This window comes from Protopterus annectens, chromosome 7.part0 (genome assembly GCF_019279795.1).
Source record: "Protopterus annectens isolate FY-2018-M chromosome 7.part0, PAN1.0, whole genome shotgun sequence".
In the NCBI taxonomy this organism is placed as follows: domain Eukaryota; kingdom Metazoa; phylum Chordata; order Ceratodontiformes; family Protopteridae; genus Protopterus; species Protopterus annectens.
In genome coordinates, this window is record NC_056739.1 from 958777559 (window position 1) to 958797989 (window position 20431).

Genomic DNA, 20431 nt, shown 5'->3' on the forward strand with positions numbered 1-20431 from the left:
GTTTAGTGTTGCTGTGTGTGGGTGTTGGTGGTGAGGGTTTTGAAGGGCTATGTATTGCTTGAGGTGTAGTGTAGGTGTTAACCTTCTCCTCTTGATTGTCTAGCACAATCTTGGCTGGAGAGAGTTTTGCTTCCAGTTTGGCTATGTAAGCGCATCTCTCACAGGTTGTAGTGTTGGGTGGTAGGAGGAGAGGGTTGTCTAGGGTTGCCACCTTTCATCGTGGCTAAAACCGGAGTAAAGTCACACCCCTCACAACACCAATATCCCCGCCCATCCCACCCCTCTCCCGCCCACATTCCACCCATTTTGTGATGTCACGATGACATCACTTGGCGAGGAACGCCCTCTTTTTCCATTCCTGCTGCCTGCTTTCAGCTGATTTACTATGCTTTTTTGTAAAAAAAAAAAAGCATAGTAAATCAGCCGATTTACAAACTCCGATAGTCTGTTTCTTTTCTGAAACAGAATACCGGAGTTTGTACAGTTTTTTCCGGACTAGCGGAGAATCAGTTTTATTTCTGGATAGTCTGGAAAAACAACAGAGGGCTAGGGTTGTCTGTATACATGAGGCAATTGCTGCATTGCCCCAGTATGCCCAGATTCACCAGGTGTACAGGAGAAATCACTGGAAGGTTACCCTTGGACATGCCTGGTTAGGTGCTTTTTTTCCCCCTTACCTTGGCAAGGTACTTTGCAGTTATATGCTGTTTAGTGCCTACGATTAATTTCTCCTTTTTAGCAAGGAGAGTTGAGTGCTTGTATCAGTTTAAGGGGGTCTATATTAGAAGCACGAAAAGGCTTCTTAGCGAATACGGAAACAGCGACACATTCATCTATTCGCATTTAAGAGATTCGATGAATATGTCATAGGGCAAGGAGATAGTTGGCCAACTTCACAGAGTTGCCCTTTCCTTCCCTAAAGTGCAATCTTGGAGTTGGTATATTTAGTTAGGGAGCCCCCCACCTGCTTATGGTGTTAAAATTATTTTTTTAGCGAATGGCCGCGTAAGTTTTTTCCCTAGGGAAAAATTTGATTATGTGGCTGTTCGCTATTGTCAGGTTTCGTGCATTATGTGTCAGCTTTTATGTAGTCGCACATATGCACTTTCAGTCTTATAGACTCGTTTAAGGCTTCCTAGTGCTTTCCAGCAGGTTTTAGAGCAAGTGCTCCAACCAGAAAGAGTCAGGAATCAATGCACTCTGCTCCTACTCTCACCAGGATCCGAATATAAGCACAGATTCCAAGCTGTCACCTGTAAAGCAGTTATTAAGCTTTCTGGTGATCAGCAGTTTCCAGGAAATAATGTAACTGCACTCCTTCTCTCACCAGGAGAAAACAGAAGCACTAATCCCAAGATGACAACTGAGAGGCAGAATGTGGGCTCTTCAGTAACTGGTGGTCTTGCAATAGATGCTTAAAGGTAAGATGAAAAAAATGGTTTATCCTAAACACTGCAGTGCGCACTAGAGGAATTAGATGTGAAAGTAGGCAACTTAAGTTTTACCTATCTAAAAAGTTACGTTTTAGTAGAGAGTCACTATTTTTAAAACAGCAAGATACACTGAAAGGGCTTAACCAATCCTGGTCCTGCACATGCTCATCTCAAGGTTGAGACTTGCATTCACAATGATACTGTCTAAATACTCTCCTTAAACAGAATGCGCTCAACATCTCACTGAAATGTCGAAACATTTTTTAAACATAACTGCTGCCTGTACAATCCACTAAGTTGCATGGGGGCTTTCTCTTTAGTAACTTCCACCTCTGTAAAAATCTTAGAAGGTACAAATGTAATTACTGTTTGTGTATAAATGTAAATAGAAATGTAACTACTCTGTGTTTAACTAGAATTTGGTATAATGAAATGTAAGCAAATTAAGCTTTTTCCCTGGGCCGCTGCTGAAAATGGGTATTATCCAGTCAGACTTTCCTGGTAAGCAAAAATAAATAAATACATAAATAAATGGATTAGTAGGGACTAGGCAGGGAACAGAAGAAGAGGAACAGAGCCTGCAGAAGCTGGCTAGGTAAAGTACAAATATTATTGTAATTTTACCATGAGTGCTGTGTATTCACTGTGGTGAAATGCTGGTTGTGTGGCAGAGATGGGTAAAACCCCGACTACAACCCATACAATGCAGGATTGATGAGTGGCCCAAGCGCAGGTAAAGCCGGCCATGGAGGGTTGAAGTGAGTGGCTGATACTGACTCAGTCTTCTTAGGGGAAGGGATGTGACATGGTCTGCTGTAACACTGCCTTACATGGTGAAGTGGGAATACAGCATGTGACATACAGACAAGGGTACTTATGCATGGCTCAGCCAACCTATAGTAAGCACTAGCCTTCTGTGGGGCATATATAGGGCTGTGGATGTCTCTGTTGAGGGAAGACAAAGTATGCCATTTCTCAAGTGAGTGTACACATCAGTCACTAAGGGAGGAGGCTTAGACTATCACAAGGAAACCAGAAATGCTGCCTGGTTGATGGTCTTCAGTGGTTGGTGATTGCATCAAAGGGAAAAGAATGGGTCAGTCAACTGCGAAAGGCTTGACAGCTGGTAGGAAGTAGATAAAAATATATAAAAATTCTGTCTGAGAGGTATGCGGCATTGGAGGTCATAGAAATGTTTAAATGAATAAAAGGAAGAGAAGGACTGTGTGTGCCAATATGAACAAAGAACCAGTAAAGCTGAACCTGAATAAGTATGATGACACATGGATATTTTCTGAAGTTACTGTGAATGGCAGTAATAATGCTAGTATTTATTATGAATTGCTGCAGTTGTCCAAAGAGTTGGAGAGATGATCTCGACTTGTATCTCAAGACTAGCAATCCAGTACATACTGAAGGGCATTGCTGTAACAGGGACGGAACCTTAAATTAAGATCCTATTTGCACTATCTGGTGGTAGTTCAGGTAGATATAAAAGAACCTAGAGCAGAGTTAAAATGCACAGAATCATTGTATACAGAGACATAAGTATGAATATCAGCACCATAAAACATCTCACACAAACATCCATAAAATTGTATCCTTATTGCTTACCTCCTACCTTTCTTATTTCCTCTTTATTTTACTTTTTGCCATTTTACTCACTTGAGACTACATCTGAACTGTTCATAATATATATGCTATTCAATGGATCTGCTTATACCATTTTTAGAAGCACCTTGGGCTGCATGTTTACTTTTCACTCGTAAAGCTATCGGACTTACTGAGCTATGTCTCCAATAGAGCCCTCATCTAGGAACTAAGGCTGCAGGATTATATTTATTACTTAATTCATGCATCGGTCCATACTCACCCGCAATAGATTCCAGCTTCATATACAATATATGTTTTGGCCTAGCAATTGGCTAATGCTGCAATATTGACCACAATTCTATGGGGTATGTGGTAAGGTAAAAACATGTTTTAAACTCTTCTAATGGGCCACATGTTGGATTTCACTGGGTTGGCATCTGGGATGATGTTGTTCTCACACATTAAGGAACTGAGATCTCAGAAGAACTTTCAATATTTTTACCTCATTTCTTAATTTTAAGCTTATTTCAGCATTAATTCATTCCAGTATTTCCTTACCCTCTTCAGGATTACTTTTTTTCTTTTTTCTTTGTACATACTAGGCTATCGGTCTACAGACCATTACAAACCTATACAATAACCAGAGGTCTAAATCAAACCCTGTTCCTTGCACCTGTGAGGTAAAGACCTTAACCATTATGCCAAGCTCTCTCCCCAAGGGAGCATAAACCTATCTTGCAATCAGTAGGCATAAAGCCAGATCGATTCCTAGAGGGGATGCCACTTCTTTGCAAGAGACATCTGCAGCTCCTCAGACACACACACACACAAACACACACACACACACACACACACACACACACACACACACACACACACACACACACACACACACACACACACACACTCACAGACACACATACTCAAAGCAAGTTAACACATCACCAGCTAATGGTATTAGGACACTGCAGCCATTTAAAGCCTATGTACTATTATTAATACTAAATCCAGATTTATTGAACTAGCCTGGTCTGCAAGGCCATGGAACGTATCATTATGGAACTCATAAACAAAGACATTGGTAACCTCCAAACTCTGGACCCCAGCCAGTTCAGGTTTGTGAAAGGCAGATCATGCCTTCTGAACCTGATCGACTTCTTTCAGGCAGTCACCAAAGCCGTAGACAAGGGTAAGGTGGTTCACACAGCCTATCTTGACATCGCCAAGGCTTTCGACACCATCCCCCATTCTAGAATTATAGCTAAACTCTTGGTATAAATCCCTACATCACAAGATGGGTTGCCAACTGGCTCACTGACAGAACCCACACTGTAAAAGTTGCAGACTCCAAATCTGACTTCAAACCAGTGACAAGTGGAGTACCACAGGGTTCAGTCCTGGGACCTCTCCTGTTTGGTATCTACTTCTCTGAAGTACAGGCTAACACAGAAGGCCTCTGGCCAATGAAGTTTGCAGATGACTGCAAACTAGAAGCCATAGTTGAGTCCCCAAATGATGTGGACATCCTACAGAAGGGCCTCGCTGAGACAGATGCCTGGTGTCAGAGGCATGGCCTCAAGCTCAGTGCCAAAAAGTGCATCATCACTTCCTTTGGTAAAAACTCTGTACCCATGAACTACCACATAAACAGCAGCCTACTTAATGCCGAATGTGTGATAAGAGACCTTGGGACCCAGGTGGACAGTAGTCTCTCCTTTGATAATCACATTGCCACAGTAGTCAGGAAATTCTTCTATGTGGCACACCTCATCACAAAAGGGTTCTCATCCACAAAAAAAGAGGTCATTGTTCCCCTCTATTCAACACTCATTAGACCTATTATAGAGTACAATGCCCCTTTTGGAATGTACCTTACAAGATATCTGCAGCAGCTGGAAAGGCCACAGAAGTACCTCACAAAGAGGATTACTGGCCTCAAACAGATGCCCTACACTGACCATGTCAAAAACTCCAGCTTTACTCTGTAGCTTATCATCTACTCCAAGGAGATCTCTGCCTAACATATAAAGCTATGTTAAATACAGAGCTGTTGGACGTGCTATACCTATAGAAATCCCAATCCCTCCAAGCTACACACCCTAGGGACCTAAACCTTGTCACCACAATAAACAGGACATACTGGAGGGATAGATTCCTGTCCCAGAGGCTTCCTATACTCTGGAACAAGCTACCCATCTATGTCAAGCAAAGTTCCTCATTAGCACTCTTCAAGAAAAATCTTGATGAGTGGATGGGAAATAGGAAATACACCCTGAGGATCACTTCTGTGGTTCTGCTCGACAGGGGCACAGGAAATTAACTTTCTTGGGTGGCATAAGCCAGAGAACCTTGCTGGCTAGGCTTACTTAGGCCCTTGGGCTGATAGCCTAGTACCTACCTATGAAGCTATGACGGCACTTGTGCAATTGGCACAACTTAGAAAATGGTTACATACATTAATGAAAGGGCTGATGAGAAATAATAACAGGCAAAGTACAAATAGAACAGACTGAAGAGTTCTTTGCCAGTAAAGACCATTCAGTCCCTCTTAAACGTGATCCTACAGATGACAAATTTGGAATTCTGGATAAAAATATGCAACAATGTGAGGAGTCAGAGCATGTAAAAAAAAAAAATGGAAAGAAAATGAGAAGTTTATAACAAGTACCGAGGAAGAAAAAGAAATCAGTTAATGTATATATTGCAATAAAGAAAATGAGAAGTTGCTAGGAAGAAAAAGAAACTGATTAGTGTATATATTGCAAACAAACGCTGTAATATAACAGATTCACGGCTAGAAATATGCCAATGCCAAAAAGACATAAAAACAATCACTTTTAATGTTCGGCAAAAAAAAAATATATATGCATCTTACATTCACATTTAGCGCTTTCATCCCCACTAAGGTGGACTTCATCAGAATAAAAAACACCATAGATTAATCACATAAATACCCCTTTTTGGTGCCAAAAATTCCACAAGATTTAAAGTGAACCAGTACTGTGATACAAGTTAAACAGACACTGCGCAGATTTAGCCATTAAAGCTTACCCCTACTAGTGCTGTATACTTAAATGTATATCAAACAGTACATCACATTAATTCAGTTGATTACATGTCCTACATTTAATCACCCAAAACTGTCTAAAATGTATTTTAAAAAGATATATACAAATGTAAAAAATATATTAAAACATAAATTCATTCTTAATCCATATGCTATTGTATCATGTTTCATCAATGCACTCCATAGTGTTTACATTCTATTACACAAAAAAAAAACACAACAAAGCTAAATATTGAATTAATAATAAAATATGTAAATTAATAATAATACAAAAAAGTAAACACTAATCAAAGCACATTAAAAATTGTACCAATCAAAACTGATGCGTTCATGTCAAATTGTACTTTTTGTAACAGACACCTAAGGGATGCTTGTATAGTTATCATAATTGTAGTATAGGTTTTATAGTAATAAATTCCAATATATTACTGCGTTTGTTTAGACTGTTGGGGACATTCTGTGTTGTTCTTATGCTGACTTTTGGAGTATTATATATTGCAAAGATAACCCCAGGATTCAGCAAGCCCTGCACGGTGTGCAGGACTAGTGCAGGAGCTCCAGCAGGCAATATGTCTGCCGTGCGATCCAGGAATATGCTGTAGGGACGTGCATGAGTGCTCCTGCACTAGTCCTGCACGGACTCAGCTCCTGTATGCAAATTACCCCATTTTCAGGTGAAATCCATGCTAATGAGGTGAATTTGTGATCCAGGCAGCTGGAAGCCAGCCGTGCAGGACTAGTGTAATCTGCAGAAATGTACTCGGTTAGTAACCGAGTACATTTCTGCAAACTACAAAACAGAGCCATGACAGCTCCAAATAAAGGGTGGATATTATGTAGAAAGCATGCCAATGGCCAAATATATGGCCAGTGGCATGGAAAATAGTTGCAAAAATAAAAAATTAACTTATTATTTTTTTTTTTAGCCGATCTCGGCTGTTTAAGCATAGGGCAATGGAGCGCAAATGAGATTGAGTGAAAAATAAAAGAAAATCCCTAAAATAAGCATTCTAACCAAAATCACTATTTTGCCATTATACTCAATGGCAGGCAGAAGACAAAATGGCCAGTGATAGTGGTTGCTAAGGGGGTAGGCTCAGTGTGGGACCTGTAACTATGCATCAGCAGGCAATCCTATGCAAATGAGGGAAATGATACTGAATCCCAGATTTCTCCTACTTGCTAGTCTGCACCCAACAGTTTAAGAGCAGGAATAGCTTGGTGAAAGCCTAGGACTTAGCTGACATCATAGGGGGTGTGTCAGGCATACTGTAAGTGGATTGGAGCCCTGTGGCTCAGGTTTACCCTTAGCTTAGCAGAGCTAAGCAAGGGTGTGTCTGAGGCTGTCTATCACTCTTTACATTGCCTAAGCAGGTGTGCGTGCCGCTCACCGGGTTTTAAAGGAAAGAAAAACAGGAAATAGCAGCTCTGTGCACATTTGAGCACTGTGTTTGTGCAGCGCGCCCCCAAGCTTAAACAGAAAGGCAATGGGAAGGGAAAACAGCAGTAGGAAGGTAATCTAGGAGAACTAGCATAGCTGGCAGGTGAAATGTATCAGAATAAGCCAATTACACAGACAGCAGACCAGCCCAGCCAAGAACACTACTATAAACTATGCAAACACCTTTCCTCTGGTTTTTCCCACATACGCTACACCACCAGTGTATACAAGCAGGGGAATTTTAACAAACAAAAACAACAAAATGATAGGGGCTGCAATAGCTATCATGCATCAACATGTGGAAGAGGCTGAGGGTGGTGAGGATGTGAATGCTGTTGACCAACCCACAGGGAGAAGACAGAGAAGAGTGTACAGACCCAGGGTAACCTACCAGGGGCTACATGAGCTGGAGATAGTGGAGCACTATAAGGTGGACAGGGACCTCCTACAGCAAATTGTTGAGCTGTGCCAGCCGCGCTTCACACACTGAACTAACAGAGGGGAACCCATCCCACTGGATACCAAGGTATGTGTAGGCCTAAGAATACTAGTTACAGGTACCTTCCAAAGACCAACTGGAGATATAATGCGGATCTCACAGGCATCAGCATCCAGGCTACTCCACCAGTTCCTGGATGCCATGTCAGCACATGCTGGTGACCATGTATATTTCCCCAACACCCATGAGGTGTTGGCCAGCAATATGCATCTCTTCCACCAAATAGTAGAATACCTGAATTAGTGGGTGCTATAGACTGCATGCATATATGCATCAAAGCATCACCTGGTGAGCGGGGTAGGGTCTACATCAACCACAAGGGCTTCCCCTCCATCAACTGCCAGGTCATATGCGATGCCCAGGGAATTATAATGAATATGTGTGCTGGCTGCCCTGGAAGCTATCATGATTCTCACATCTGGCATCTGACACAGCTGTACCAGAGATTTGAAAGTGGAGACATCTCTTACAGTCACCTAGTGGGGGATGCTGGTTATGCACTGGAGACATGGTTGATGACATCCATCAGAAATGCACACACATCCGAACAAGAACTCCATAATAAGGCACAGGCCAGAGTTGTAATAGAACGTGTGTTTGGGATGCTCAAGTCATGATTCCGGTACCTGGACACATCAGGTGGAGCCTTGCAGTACTCCCCAGCTACATGTACTCAAATTGTCATTGTATGTGCCATGCTGCACAATATGATCCTGCAGAAACAGCTGCAGCAGGGACAGCATGGGGCAGGGCCACACAGCCCCCCACCATTGCCAATGCCTACACAGGCACAGAGTGACTCGGAGGAGGAACATCCTGAGCCTGTCCCAGTAGGCAGAAGGAGGCATGCCCAGTATGCCCTGGCCTTGGCAAAGAGGCAATGCATAGCACATACACTAACACAGGAGCGACCCAGGGAATGACACTACTCTCTGACTCGCACATACAGTAAATGGGATGCCAAACATGACACTACCTATGCTCAACCATGTATAGGGAGTGTACAATGTGCATCCGACATAGGCAGCCTACCAGCACTATCCTCAGTACTAGCACACCCACAAGGTAAGTCACTCTCCTTTCCAATTGCCGAATGGAGTAGTATGTGTTGTTACTTGTATCTATGGTATGGATGTCAGCACGCAAGGGATTTGGGTGGCTGAATGGGATGCCAGCAGATAGTAGACACCTATAGTGGCACCGTGAGATCTGTAACAGATACTGGTGTCACCATAGTAGCCAGTACTACACATAGCGACAAAACCCACTGCAGGAAATGTGCTGGGCCATGTGTGTCCATATGACTCACACATGTCAGCCAGGAAGGTTCACATACCCAACAACACTCTCAGCCAGCAGGATAGGTGTAGACAAACACAAACAAAGGCTGTGCTAATGCCTCTGAATGATGGCTATGGGTAACCTCCCCCCCAGGCCTACACAGACAGACTACAGCAAGTCAGGCAGTGGTATGTTAGCTATGAAGGGTAGGAAGTCAGAAACTGATATGTAGGTCTATCAAACCTAAGAGCTGTAGTATACTGATATGCCTCTAGTCAGCATGATAGGTTAGAATACAGGATGAAACGGAGTACCGGACATACCAGTACAGTCATAGCACATGTGTACAAGTATCAGGTGTGCCCCCCGATCCTATATAGAAATGTAGAAACAGTCAGGTGTGCCCCCAATCCTGTGTAGAAATGTAGAAACAGCCAGTTGTGCCCCCAATCCTGTGTAGAAATGTAGTAACAGTCAGGTGTGCCCCCCCAATCCTGTGTAGAAATGTAGAAACAGTCAGGTGTGACCCCCCAATCCTGTGTAGAAATATAGAAACAGTCAGGTACGCCCTCCCAATCCTACATAGAAATGTAGTAACAGTCAGGTGTGCCCCCATTCCTATTTAGACATGTAGTAACAGTCTGGTGTGCCCCCCACTCCGATGTACACACGTTGTAACAGTCAGGTGTGCCCCCCAAATCCTATGTAAAAATGTAGTAACAGTCAGGTGTGTCCCCTCCAATTCAATGTAGACATGTAGTAACATTTATGTGTAGGTATAATACCAGTGGAGCACAGATGACCTGAGGTGGCCAAGGTAGCAGGATAGATTGTAACATTTGTACAATATGCAGGTATCCGTGTGTTAGGCTGGTGTGTGTTTCATATTGTGTGAGAGTGGTCACTATGTATGCATGTTGAGGTTTGACCTGGTGGCCATTGCCCACTACTGCCAATGACAGGGCCAAGTCCTCACAACTGCAGTGCCAAAGACAATTCCCCCCAGTATAACACATGCTAGCAGTAAGCTGTTGTAAATGTATGATGGTAATATGTGTCACCATCTGAAAGATTGACATGGCATGACTGTTGGGCTAGATATACAAGCAGTACACAGGGAAAAGTACTCCAGACATACAGTATATAATGTATAACTGTGAAATGGACACACCCTTGGAATTGTATGCATCACATTATCTGGGCTTGTAGTAGGGAATACCGATGTCGTCTGGCCAGACACTTGCAGATCACAAAGGTGATAGGACTGATGTATTGGAAAATGGCTGATGTCCCTGCACAAGCCAACATATCTGGAATGCCCCATGCATATCTGTGAGTCATATGCAAGTAGTGTCCAGAATACACATGCACCCAGCTCATCCAAACACCACACACAGGTACCTCTCTGGTCATATCCCTGTTGTTGGGAATGAGTATAATATGACCCACACCTGTGTATGGCAATAGCGAAAGAATGCAGCATGCAGTGCAGGTGTCCCATGCAGGTGTGTCCCTAGCTGTAAGTAGCACCCTGCCAGCAACCACACCACCTGATCAATACTGATAGAAAGTATTGGCATGAACACCTAGCACACCTACCTTGTCACCCCAGGGGAATATATTCTATGGCAGTCTGAGACTGTAGGACTGACAGAATGCAATGGTCTGCTACAGCTAGCCTGTATCACTACCAAATGCCCTACAGGCCTCTGCAAAAGGCCTGTATCTCACCCATACTACCAATGTATGTTATGTCATGGACACCCAAATAACAACATAACACACTCCACATGAGCCATATGCAAGGCCATGTGGACAAACCACAGTAACATGTCCACCATGTCCCATTGCATAAACTGTGGACCAACACCAAAACACAGCTGTGATGAGGTGATAACTATAGGGAAAGTATCAGAGAATGTATGCATAATGTATGGAAGAGGATAGAATAATATAGGGGGTGGGTGGGAGCATGGGCAACATGGAATGTGCAAGGTCCGACACACAGCCATGTGCACATACTATCCCCAGCTGCAAACACAAAAATGGGTGGCTACAAACCTGCCCGTACACCACAATAGGGGTAATGTCCTGACTTATGACCCCTGCCTCTGGGTAACCTGTGTGAATCTGTACAGCTGTGGGGTATTGCCACAGCAAGATAAGGCCATACTGTCATGTTGATGGCTGTACATGTATGATATCCTTTGCCAGCATTGTACTAAGGTGCTGAACTAGATACACAGACCCAACAGCAAGTGTCTGCAGCTCCCCCTCCAGAATGGCATAACTTTCCACGAATATGTAGGTATTTGACCACAATACTGGGCACAGCTGCATTCACCATGTGTTCCCCAAGACACCACTGTGAGCAAAAATGTCCACCTGACAGTACTTGAGGACATAAAACATCAGAGTGTATAACAGTACACGTCTGAATATCTCTGCTAACACCAGTACCATGTAGCAGAAGCAGCACAGACACAATCACCTACAGTACACACTATCCCTTGCACAGTGTGACCCCATATTGCCAACTGATCTACAGATATCCTGCAGAAAAAGTTTGCTACCTGTAGGTGTAGAATACAAAGGTCTGCACTGGAGTACAAACTACCTGGAATGGATCCACACATTCAATACAGAAGGGCACACTGGGCATGCTCACACACTTAGAGAAATGAAGGCAATTTCAAACAACAACATACTGAAAGGTCATACTGGGCATACTCACACACTTAAACAATTGAAACCCATGTCTGCCAACAACAGTTAACCATACATATCTGACAGTTGCAGATGTTAGTGCATGCATTCCTCAGTATGCACCAGTCATGCTTTGCACACACATTGGATAGGAATACACACACATATCCAAGGCCAACGCACTATGATATGCCAAAGGTACACATACATAGATGTGTGGAAGAGAGTGACAGTGACAAAGAACCTTCCATCATGAGGCCTGTCCCACCCAGCACACAGCCAAATGGCTACAACTATATGATGTGTAAATGTCACTCACTGTAGAAATTGGCCACTGGTATCCATCAGCATTACAGACTCTGTGGTGCAAGTGCTAGCTGTGCAACATGACTGTACAATACAGTAGTCATCTAGCAGTTGTATACATGTACCTGCAGAATATAAACCTGCATGTGCCTGAGTGTGGTGTGTTTACGTCTAGATGAATGGGTTATGGCCCATGCACACACACTGTCCTCCCCATAGCTCTACTATGTCAAGCTTACTGATGTCATTCACTTTTGAAATACACCTTTGGGAAAGGAGTTGCCCAGTAGCCTCTGTGACATGTCCTATAACTGCGTAATGCTGTAGTGTAATAAACTAGTTAGGTAGGACTTCTAATCTCAGACATGGCAAGTGTGTGTGTGTGTGTGTGTGTGTGTGTGTGTGTGTGTGTGTGTGTGTGTGTGTGTGTGTGTGTGTTTCTGTCTATTTAGGGAGCAATGCTTTTTAGGCTAGTCACACTCACTACAATTCAAATGCCCTACTTTGGCAAGGTTGCTGAGTCATTCACTTTGAAATACACCTTTGGGAAAAGAGTAGCCCAATAATCTCCATGGCACAACCTATAACTGCATAATGCTTTAGTGTGATAAACTAGATAGGTAAGGGTTCTAATCCCAGACATGGCAATTTTATTTGTGTGTGTGTGTCTCTGTCTGCGTAGGGAGCAATGGTTTTTAGGCTAGTCGCACTCACTACAATTCAAATGCCCTACTTTGGCAAGGCTGCTGATGTCATTCACTTTGAAATACACCTTTGGGAAAGGAGTAGCCCAGTAATTTCAGTGACATGTCCTTTAACTGCATAATGTTGTAGTGTGATAAACTAGTTAGGTGGAGTTCTAATCCCAGACATGGTGGCTGTGTTTGTGTGTGTGTGTGTCTCTGTCTGTGTAGGGAGCAATGTTTTTTAGGCTAGTCACACTCACTACAATTCAAATCCCCTACTTTGGCAAGGCTGCTGATGTCATTCACTTTGAAATGAGTAGCCCAGTAATCTCCATGGCGCATCCTATAACTGCATAATACTGCAGTGTGATAAACTAGTTAGGTAGGAGTTCTAATCCCAGATATGGTAGCTGTGTGTTTCTGTGTGTGTGTCTGTGTCTGTGTAGGGAGCAATGCTGTGTAGGCTAGTCGCACTCACTACAATTCAAATGCCCTACTTTGGCAAGCCTGCTGATGTCACTCACTTTGAAATACACCTTTGGGAAAAGTGTAGCCTAGTAATCACTGTGGTGCATCCTATAACAGCATAATGCTGTAGTGTGATATAGTAGCTTTGTAGGGGTTCTATTCCCAGACATGGCAAGTGTGGATGTTTTTGTGTGTGTTTCTTTGTCTGTGTAGGGTGCAATGCTTTTGAGGCCATTTACAGTCACTACAACCTCCATTGCCCAACTTTGGCAAGCCCGACGATGTCATTCCCAGTGAAATACACCTTTCGGAAAGGAGTAACCAAGTAATCCCCATGGTGTGTCCTTTAACAGGGTTATGCTGTAGTGTGATATAGTACTTTGGTAGGGGTTCTATTCTCACACATGGCAAGTGTGGATGTTTGTGTGTGTGTTTCTTTGTCTGTGGAGGGAGGAATGTTTTTAGGCAAGTCACACTCACTACAATTCAAATGCCCTACACTGTCAAGCCTGCTGATGTAATTCCCAGTGAAATACACCTTTGGGGAAGGAGTACTCCAGTAATCTCAATGGCGTGTCCTATAACCGCATAATGCTGTAGTGTAATAAACTAGTTAGATAGGAGTTCTAATCCCAGACATGGCAAGAGTGTGTGTGTGTGTGTGTGTGTGTGTGTGTGTGTGTGTGTGTGTGTGTGTGTGTGTGTGTGTGTGTGTGTCTGTGTGGAGGTGGGTGTGAGTGTGCAACAACTGGACTCACTGTGGAGTGGGTTTTGCAAATTTCTTACATGGTGGCCCTATTATATGTCACAATGTCCACCTTACAAGGATAACAAATGTGAAATAGCCAAGAGGCTGGGGTGCCAATCCATACCCCTACATATGACATCAAGGCCTGGTGTAAAAAGTTAGCAACCCTTGTATTACCCAGAGAACAGTCTCAACCCATGTCTCCTACACACTTGCCAAGGCAACAACCGCTATGTTGGTAGTACCCTGCATATTGCCCACAGATAGTAACCATGGTGTGATTGCAGTGGACTATACAGGGCATGGCACCCTGTCCATCAGTACATTAGGCACATACATGCAGACAGTGTGCCTTCACTATGTTCTCCACTGGATGCCTGCAGCACCTGTGGTGCCATCAAATGTGACCCACAAAGGGCATACCATGCCTTAAACACATGCCCTGTATAGACATATACTACTGACACCAGGGAATATCTGTATCATGCTATCAATGTAGGTGCAGGGTCAACCTGCTGTCCATTACCAGTTCCCACCACATGAGGCCAGGACTGGCACATCTGATGATGACAACCTGTGTACACAACATGGGCCAGACACCCCAGGTACAGTTCCACATGTCACTGTACATGCATGTGGGAAGTGTGCACATCCCAGACAGCATCCATGTCATGGACTAAAGAACACATACATGGCAAGCATTGCACAGCAATGGCAACACACAATAGTTACCCAGGTGACTGGATGGTGAATACAATACCCACCTGTGTGGGCCAATCCAGACACTACACCCCTGAGCCACACTGCAGACCATTGTCATTTGGTCTGATGCCAAGATATACCCTTCACCTAGCCTTGTATAGCCTTCTGGTACAGTCAAACACTACACACTCGTGAAGCAATGCACGCATGCATGCCAGTACTGGCACCCTGTGTCTGTGTGTGTGTGGTGTATGATGCTTTTGACCACATTCACACTCACTACAACCCCCATTGGCATATTGAAGCATGCTGTCTGATGTCAGACACCTTCACATACCCTTTGCCCATATAACCTCCAGATAACCACTGTGGTGCATATGATACCTGCACATTACTATATTGTGGCAAACTAACTAGTTAATAAGTGTATTCCTGACCCTGCCAAGCATGTCAATGTGTATGAGTCCCTGAGAGAGTGTGGCTGCATTGACGCTGACACCTGTTCATGTGGACAGGCACATGTACTACACCTACTGTATCGCTACCATATCACTGTTGCAGATATCACTCACCATCACATATACGTTTGGACAGCTCCTCAACATGTAAGCTATGTGGCGCATGCAATAACAGCATAGACATGTGATAGCAATACATAGTCAGGGGTTTGAAACCCTGTACTAGTAATTTCACAGCTTGGTACCTGTCAGTTAAGTAGCTTTGGAACCAGGTAAGAGTGGAATTTGATAAATGATATTGGTTTAGTTTATTTAGCAGGATTTGGTGCGAGACTGTGTCAAATGCTTTGGACATATCCAAAAAATGAGTTGACACTAGTAGCCCTTCATTTTTGAGACAGTTTACTGTGTCTGTGAAGCAGAGGAGGGCTGTAGTGGTACTATGGGCAGGCCTGAAACCATGCTGAGTAGGTGGCAGGATGTTGCTGTCTAGGAGATAGTTTAGCATCTGGGTATGGATGCATTTTTCTAGGATTTTCTAGGATTTTGGCCAGGGGGGAGAGTAAAGCAATGGGTCTGTAGTTATTAAGTTCAGTGGAGGTCCCGCCTTTATGTATGGTTGTAACATAGGATATTTTCCAGAGTTTGGGCACATAGATTTCAGCAATTGATCTGTTTATGAGAGTGGAGACTGGGATAGCAATAGCATCTGCTGTGAGTCTCAAGAAATAGCTGGGGAATAGGTCGGCTGCTGTTGATGAGGTTTTTAGTTTGGATAGCATGCTTTTGATTGAAGTGGTAGAAACTGTTTTGAGGGTAAAGCTTGTATTAGTGTTATTTGTGTTGGGGGGGATAGTGAGGAAGGAACTGTCCTGTGATACTAAGGATAGAAATGAGTTCACAAAGTGGGAGTTGAATTGTGTTTCGATGGGAACTTTAATGTCAGGGGTGGTTGGTTTGGGGGTAGTCTTTTGGATGGATTTTAGTAGCTGGTTTACATTTTTCCAAAATGTTTGTGGGTTGTGTTGGTATTTAGTTTGTAATGTTGTGTAGTAGGATTTTTTGTCCAGCCTAATGCATTTTTTTGCACGGTTGCGCAATTCTTGGTACTTAGTTAGGCTTTGTGTTTCTTTGTTTTTTTGATAGTAAAGCCAGGCAGTGTCTCTGGACTTGAGGATTTGTTTGGTTTCTTTACTGAGCCAGCGGTTTGTAGAGGTTCTAACCATGATTTTGCACAATGGAGCGACAGTGTCTAGGTGTTGTAGAAATGTTTTGTTGAAATATGCTACAGCCTGGTCAAGTGGGAAGGTTTTTAGGGGGGTCCAGTCACAGTTACAGTGCAAAGTGTTGAGGACCTCAGGAGAGAATTTTTTTGTGTTTCTAGTGGATATATAGTTAGTGATTTTGCATATGCTTGTTCTACTACATATAAAGTATATTATGTTGTGGTCACTTAAGGTGTCTGGGAGACTGCCTGTGTGAGGGTACAATGTGGGGTTGTTAGTTAGGACCCAGTCAAGGATGGATTCCCTTTTAGATTTTTTATCACATCTAGTTGGAATTTGGACTAGCTGCTGGTAGCCATGGAGATTTATTAGATTACTTGGTGGTTCTGATATACAGGTGAACCAATCTAGGCTGAAGTCCCCCAGAATAAGGGTTTCTTGTGAGTATGTGGAAGAACACCAGGATAAGAAGTCTTCAAGGCTAGCAGGTGTATTAACAGGTGGAATATAGATCACAATTGTGGTGATGACCTTTTTAGGGTGAAGTTGAAGTTGTGAGATAAGTATGTCCCAATTATTGGGGGAGGGGTAGGAGTTTGGTGATTGACAGACAGTTAAGTTGGGCTTGTACAGTAAGGCAGTTCCACCCACTTTACAAAGTGGTCTGTCTTGTCTAATGATATTGTAGCCGTAGGGAGAACTTCTGAGTTAGCTATGTTTTTATTTAGCCAGGTTTCTGTTAAAGCAAATATGTCTGGGGAGTAGTGTGCTGTTGTGGCCTGGAGTTCAGGTATTTTATTTTTGATACTTCTAATATTAATATTTAGCATTAAAAGATGGTTGGTTTTGCTGCTGTTGTTGATTTGCCCAGGGATGAAGAAAGTGGGGGTGTTATGTTCTGACATTTGTGTTGGAGCAGTTTGTGTTGGACAGGATGGATTTGGGCCTGGGTTGGGGTGGATATCCCCACTTATGGTGAGCCTGGAGTTAAAATGGTTATACAGATGTTTGATTTTGGTGAGGAGTGTGAGAAAGTATTGTGTTTTTTTGGAGTAGGAATGAGAGCATATGTGTTTAGTTCTGAATTGGTCCATTATGTAGTTCTTGAATAACTGTGGGCAGATATTATTATAATGTGTGGTGTCTGTATATGAGAGTGCATAATGTAGTGTTGTGCTACTAAGTTTAGGGATATTGTTAGAGTGATAACTTGTGGTGTTGTAAAGAATTATGAGAAGACAGGCTAGACTTACTTGTGTGATAGTCATGGTTATAAAGTTTAAGTTGTTTCTAGATGGGTGGTCTGAATAGGAATTATAGGGTTGCACTATATGTGAATGGGGAAGTAGTGTGGGTGATGTAAAAAATGCCTAGTGAGAATGAGAGTGATTGGGAGGATTTTGTGTGGAGCAAGTTGGTGTGGTATAATGTGATATGACTTGAGGAGCTGTGATTGGTGGAGGTGATGTGAGGGTGAGCTGTGGGTGTGGCTGTGATTACTATAAATGTAGAGGTTGTGGGGGTGGGAGGAAATAGGGGGCAGGGCAGGGGAGCGGAGAGAGCCTGAGCATTAGCGAAGGCGAACGGAGCGGGGCAGAGCCAACAAAGACAAGAGAAAAAAGTAAGTATTACTTTACAAATCTGAACACTTTTAACAAATTTCTGAGGTCTAATGGCTTACCAGCAAGCAGAATGTAATTGCTGAGGAGCACTTGTGTCCTGGTGGGAGACTAGAAATTTAAAGATGGCTCAGTGCTCAGCAGGATTCTAATATAGACTTTGTATTGGGGGATAGAGATAGCACAAGGGGTGTAAACCAGGTGGAATGCAAAGAAACCAGAGACGCAATCAGTGGAAATCAGTAAAGGCCTCAGAGAAGGTAAGTAATAATTCAAACTACCTGTAAAGTGAAGGAGAGAAGAGACAGCAAAGTTTATTAAGGTTGGGAGTGTGTCTTCACATTGACTTGCTGATTAGTAACCAGTTTGTGCACAGATTAGAGTAGGGAGATACATTAGCAATGAAGGGGAATGTATAGAGATGCAAATAAACAGGTGGGCCTCCAAGTGATACAAACTAAGGCAGAAAGCACTGAGAGGGCTGCTTGATGGTTAATTTAGTCATAGGGATGTGAATTAAATGTATACTGTCTAATGAACAGTTAGTATTACTGTACTAGCGGGGGTGGGGGGGTGGAGAGGACACAAGGCTGCAACAGTCAGTTTTATTAGCAAGCTGAGAACTGCTAAGAAATACTGCTAATGTAATAGCTTTACTCTCATAAAACATACAAGTAGAATGCCTGGGTGGACTGACCCTGCTCTTGAGGCTCAAAATGTATATCCCTGTTTAGTTTGCAGTACTGATTCCTTCTTATACTGTATGGGTGGAGTGATAGCCGCAGACTGCAGATTTGCTTGAGTGTGCTCCTGCTCTTGAGGCTCAAAATGTATATCCTTGTTTAGTTTGCAGTACTGATTCCTTCTTATACTGTATGGGTGGAGTGGTAGCCGCAGACTGCAGATTTGCTTGAGTGTGCTCCTGCTCTTGAGGCTCAAAATGTATATCCTTGTTTAGTTTGCAGTACTGATTCCTTCTTATACTGTATGGGTGGAGTGGTAGCCGCAGACTGCAGATTTGCTTGAGTGTACTCGGCAAGCAGAATGTAATTGCTGAAGAGCACTTGTGTCCTGGTGGGAGACTAGAAATCTAAAAAAAAAAAAAAATATATATATATATATATATATATATATATATATATATATATATATATATATATGTATATATATATATATATATATATATATATATATATATATATATATATATATATATATATATATATATATATATATATATATATATATATATATATATAGATATCTACATATATGATATGTATATATCTGTTTAGATATAAATATATATACGCACACACACATGCATCTACATGTTTAAATGCATTTCCTGTACTGTTGAATGACTGTACTGGATATGTATATCTCACAAGGCTTAGTGGTAAATTCATTTGGCTATGGTGTGCAGGGTCCTAGGTTTGAGCCTTGCAGAAGCTGTTTATTTTGTTGCTAGACAGAACAAGGGCCACTGGATACAGAGTGATTAAGGCACTTTTAAGCAGTTGCAAGCAGGTTTGCACGGAGATAAGCAGTGCTAACTTCTGGTTACAGTTTCTTATACTGATTTAGCCTCTCAATTGCTTAACCTGTGTAGACATTGCTTACCCCCATGCAAACAGGCTTAAACCCGCTTACTGTTGCTTAAAAGTGCTTACTCCTGCTTACCCCCACGCTAATTTCTTTAAAAGAAAAGAAAAAAGGGTTGATAGGAAAGTCGTGAAAAAGGGGCACAAAGAGGGAAAGACAGTACGGAAAATGGCTAGGGATGTGCAGGAAAGGTGTAGGGAAGGTCCTTAACTGCTCATTTCGTCTACAGCAACAGCTGTGCATATACACTGAATTTGGAGGTAGATTTGGACACTCAAACCCCTGAGAGAAGGGTGAGGACAACAATAATATGTTGTGATGCCAATTAGACCAGATTACATGTGTCCAGTGGACACGTGTGCAAAATGGACAGCTACGTATGGGATGAGATTTTTTTTTTGGGAACAGATTGCCTTTTCTTTTTTTTTTTCAGGTGAGAGTGGGATGTTGGGGAGGGATAGTAGGTATATTTGGGGAGGTAGGTTAACAGACAAGACAAACAAGATGCCTACAGGGGTGGTATATGAAACTTGTGGGGAGGTAAACACCTTGATGGGGAGGGGTGTTGGGAAATCGGAAGCCCATGAGCTCCC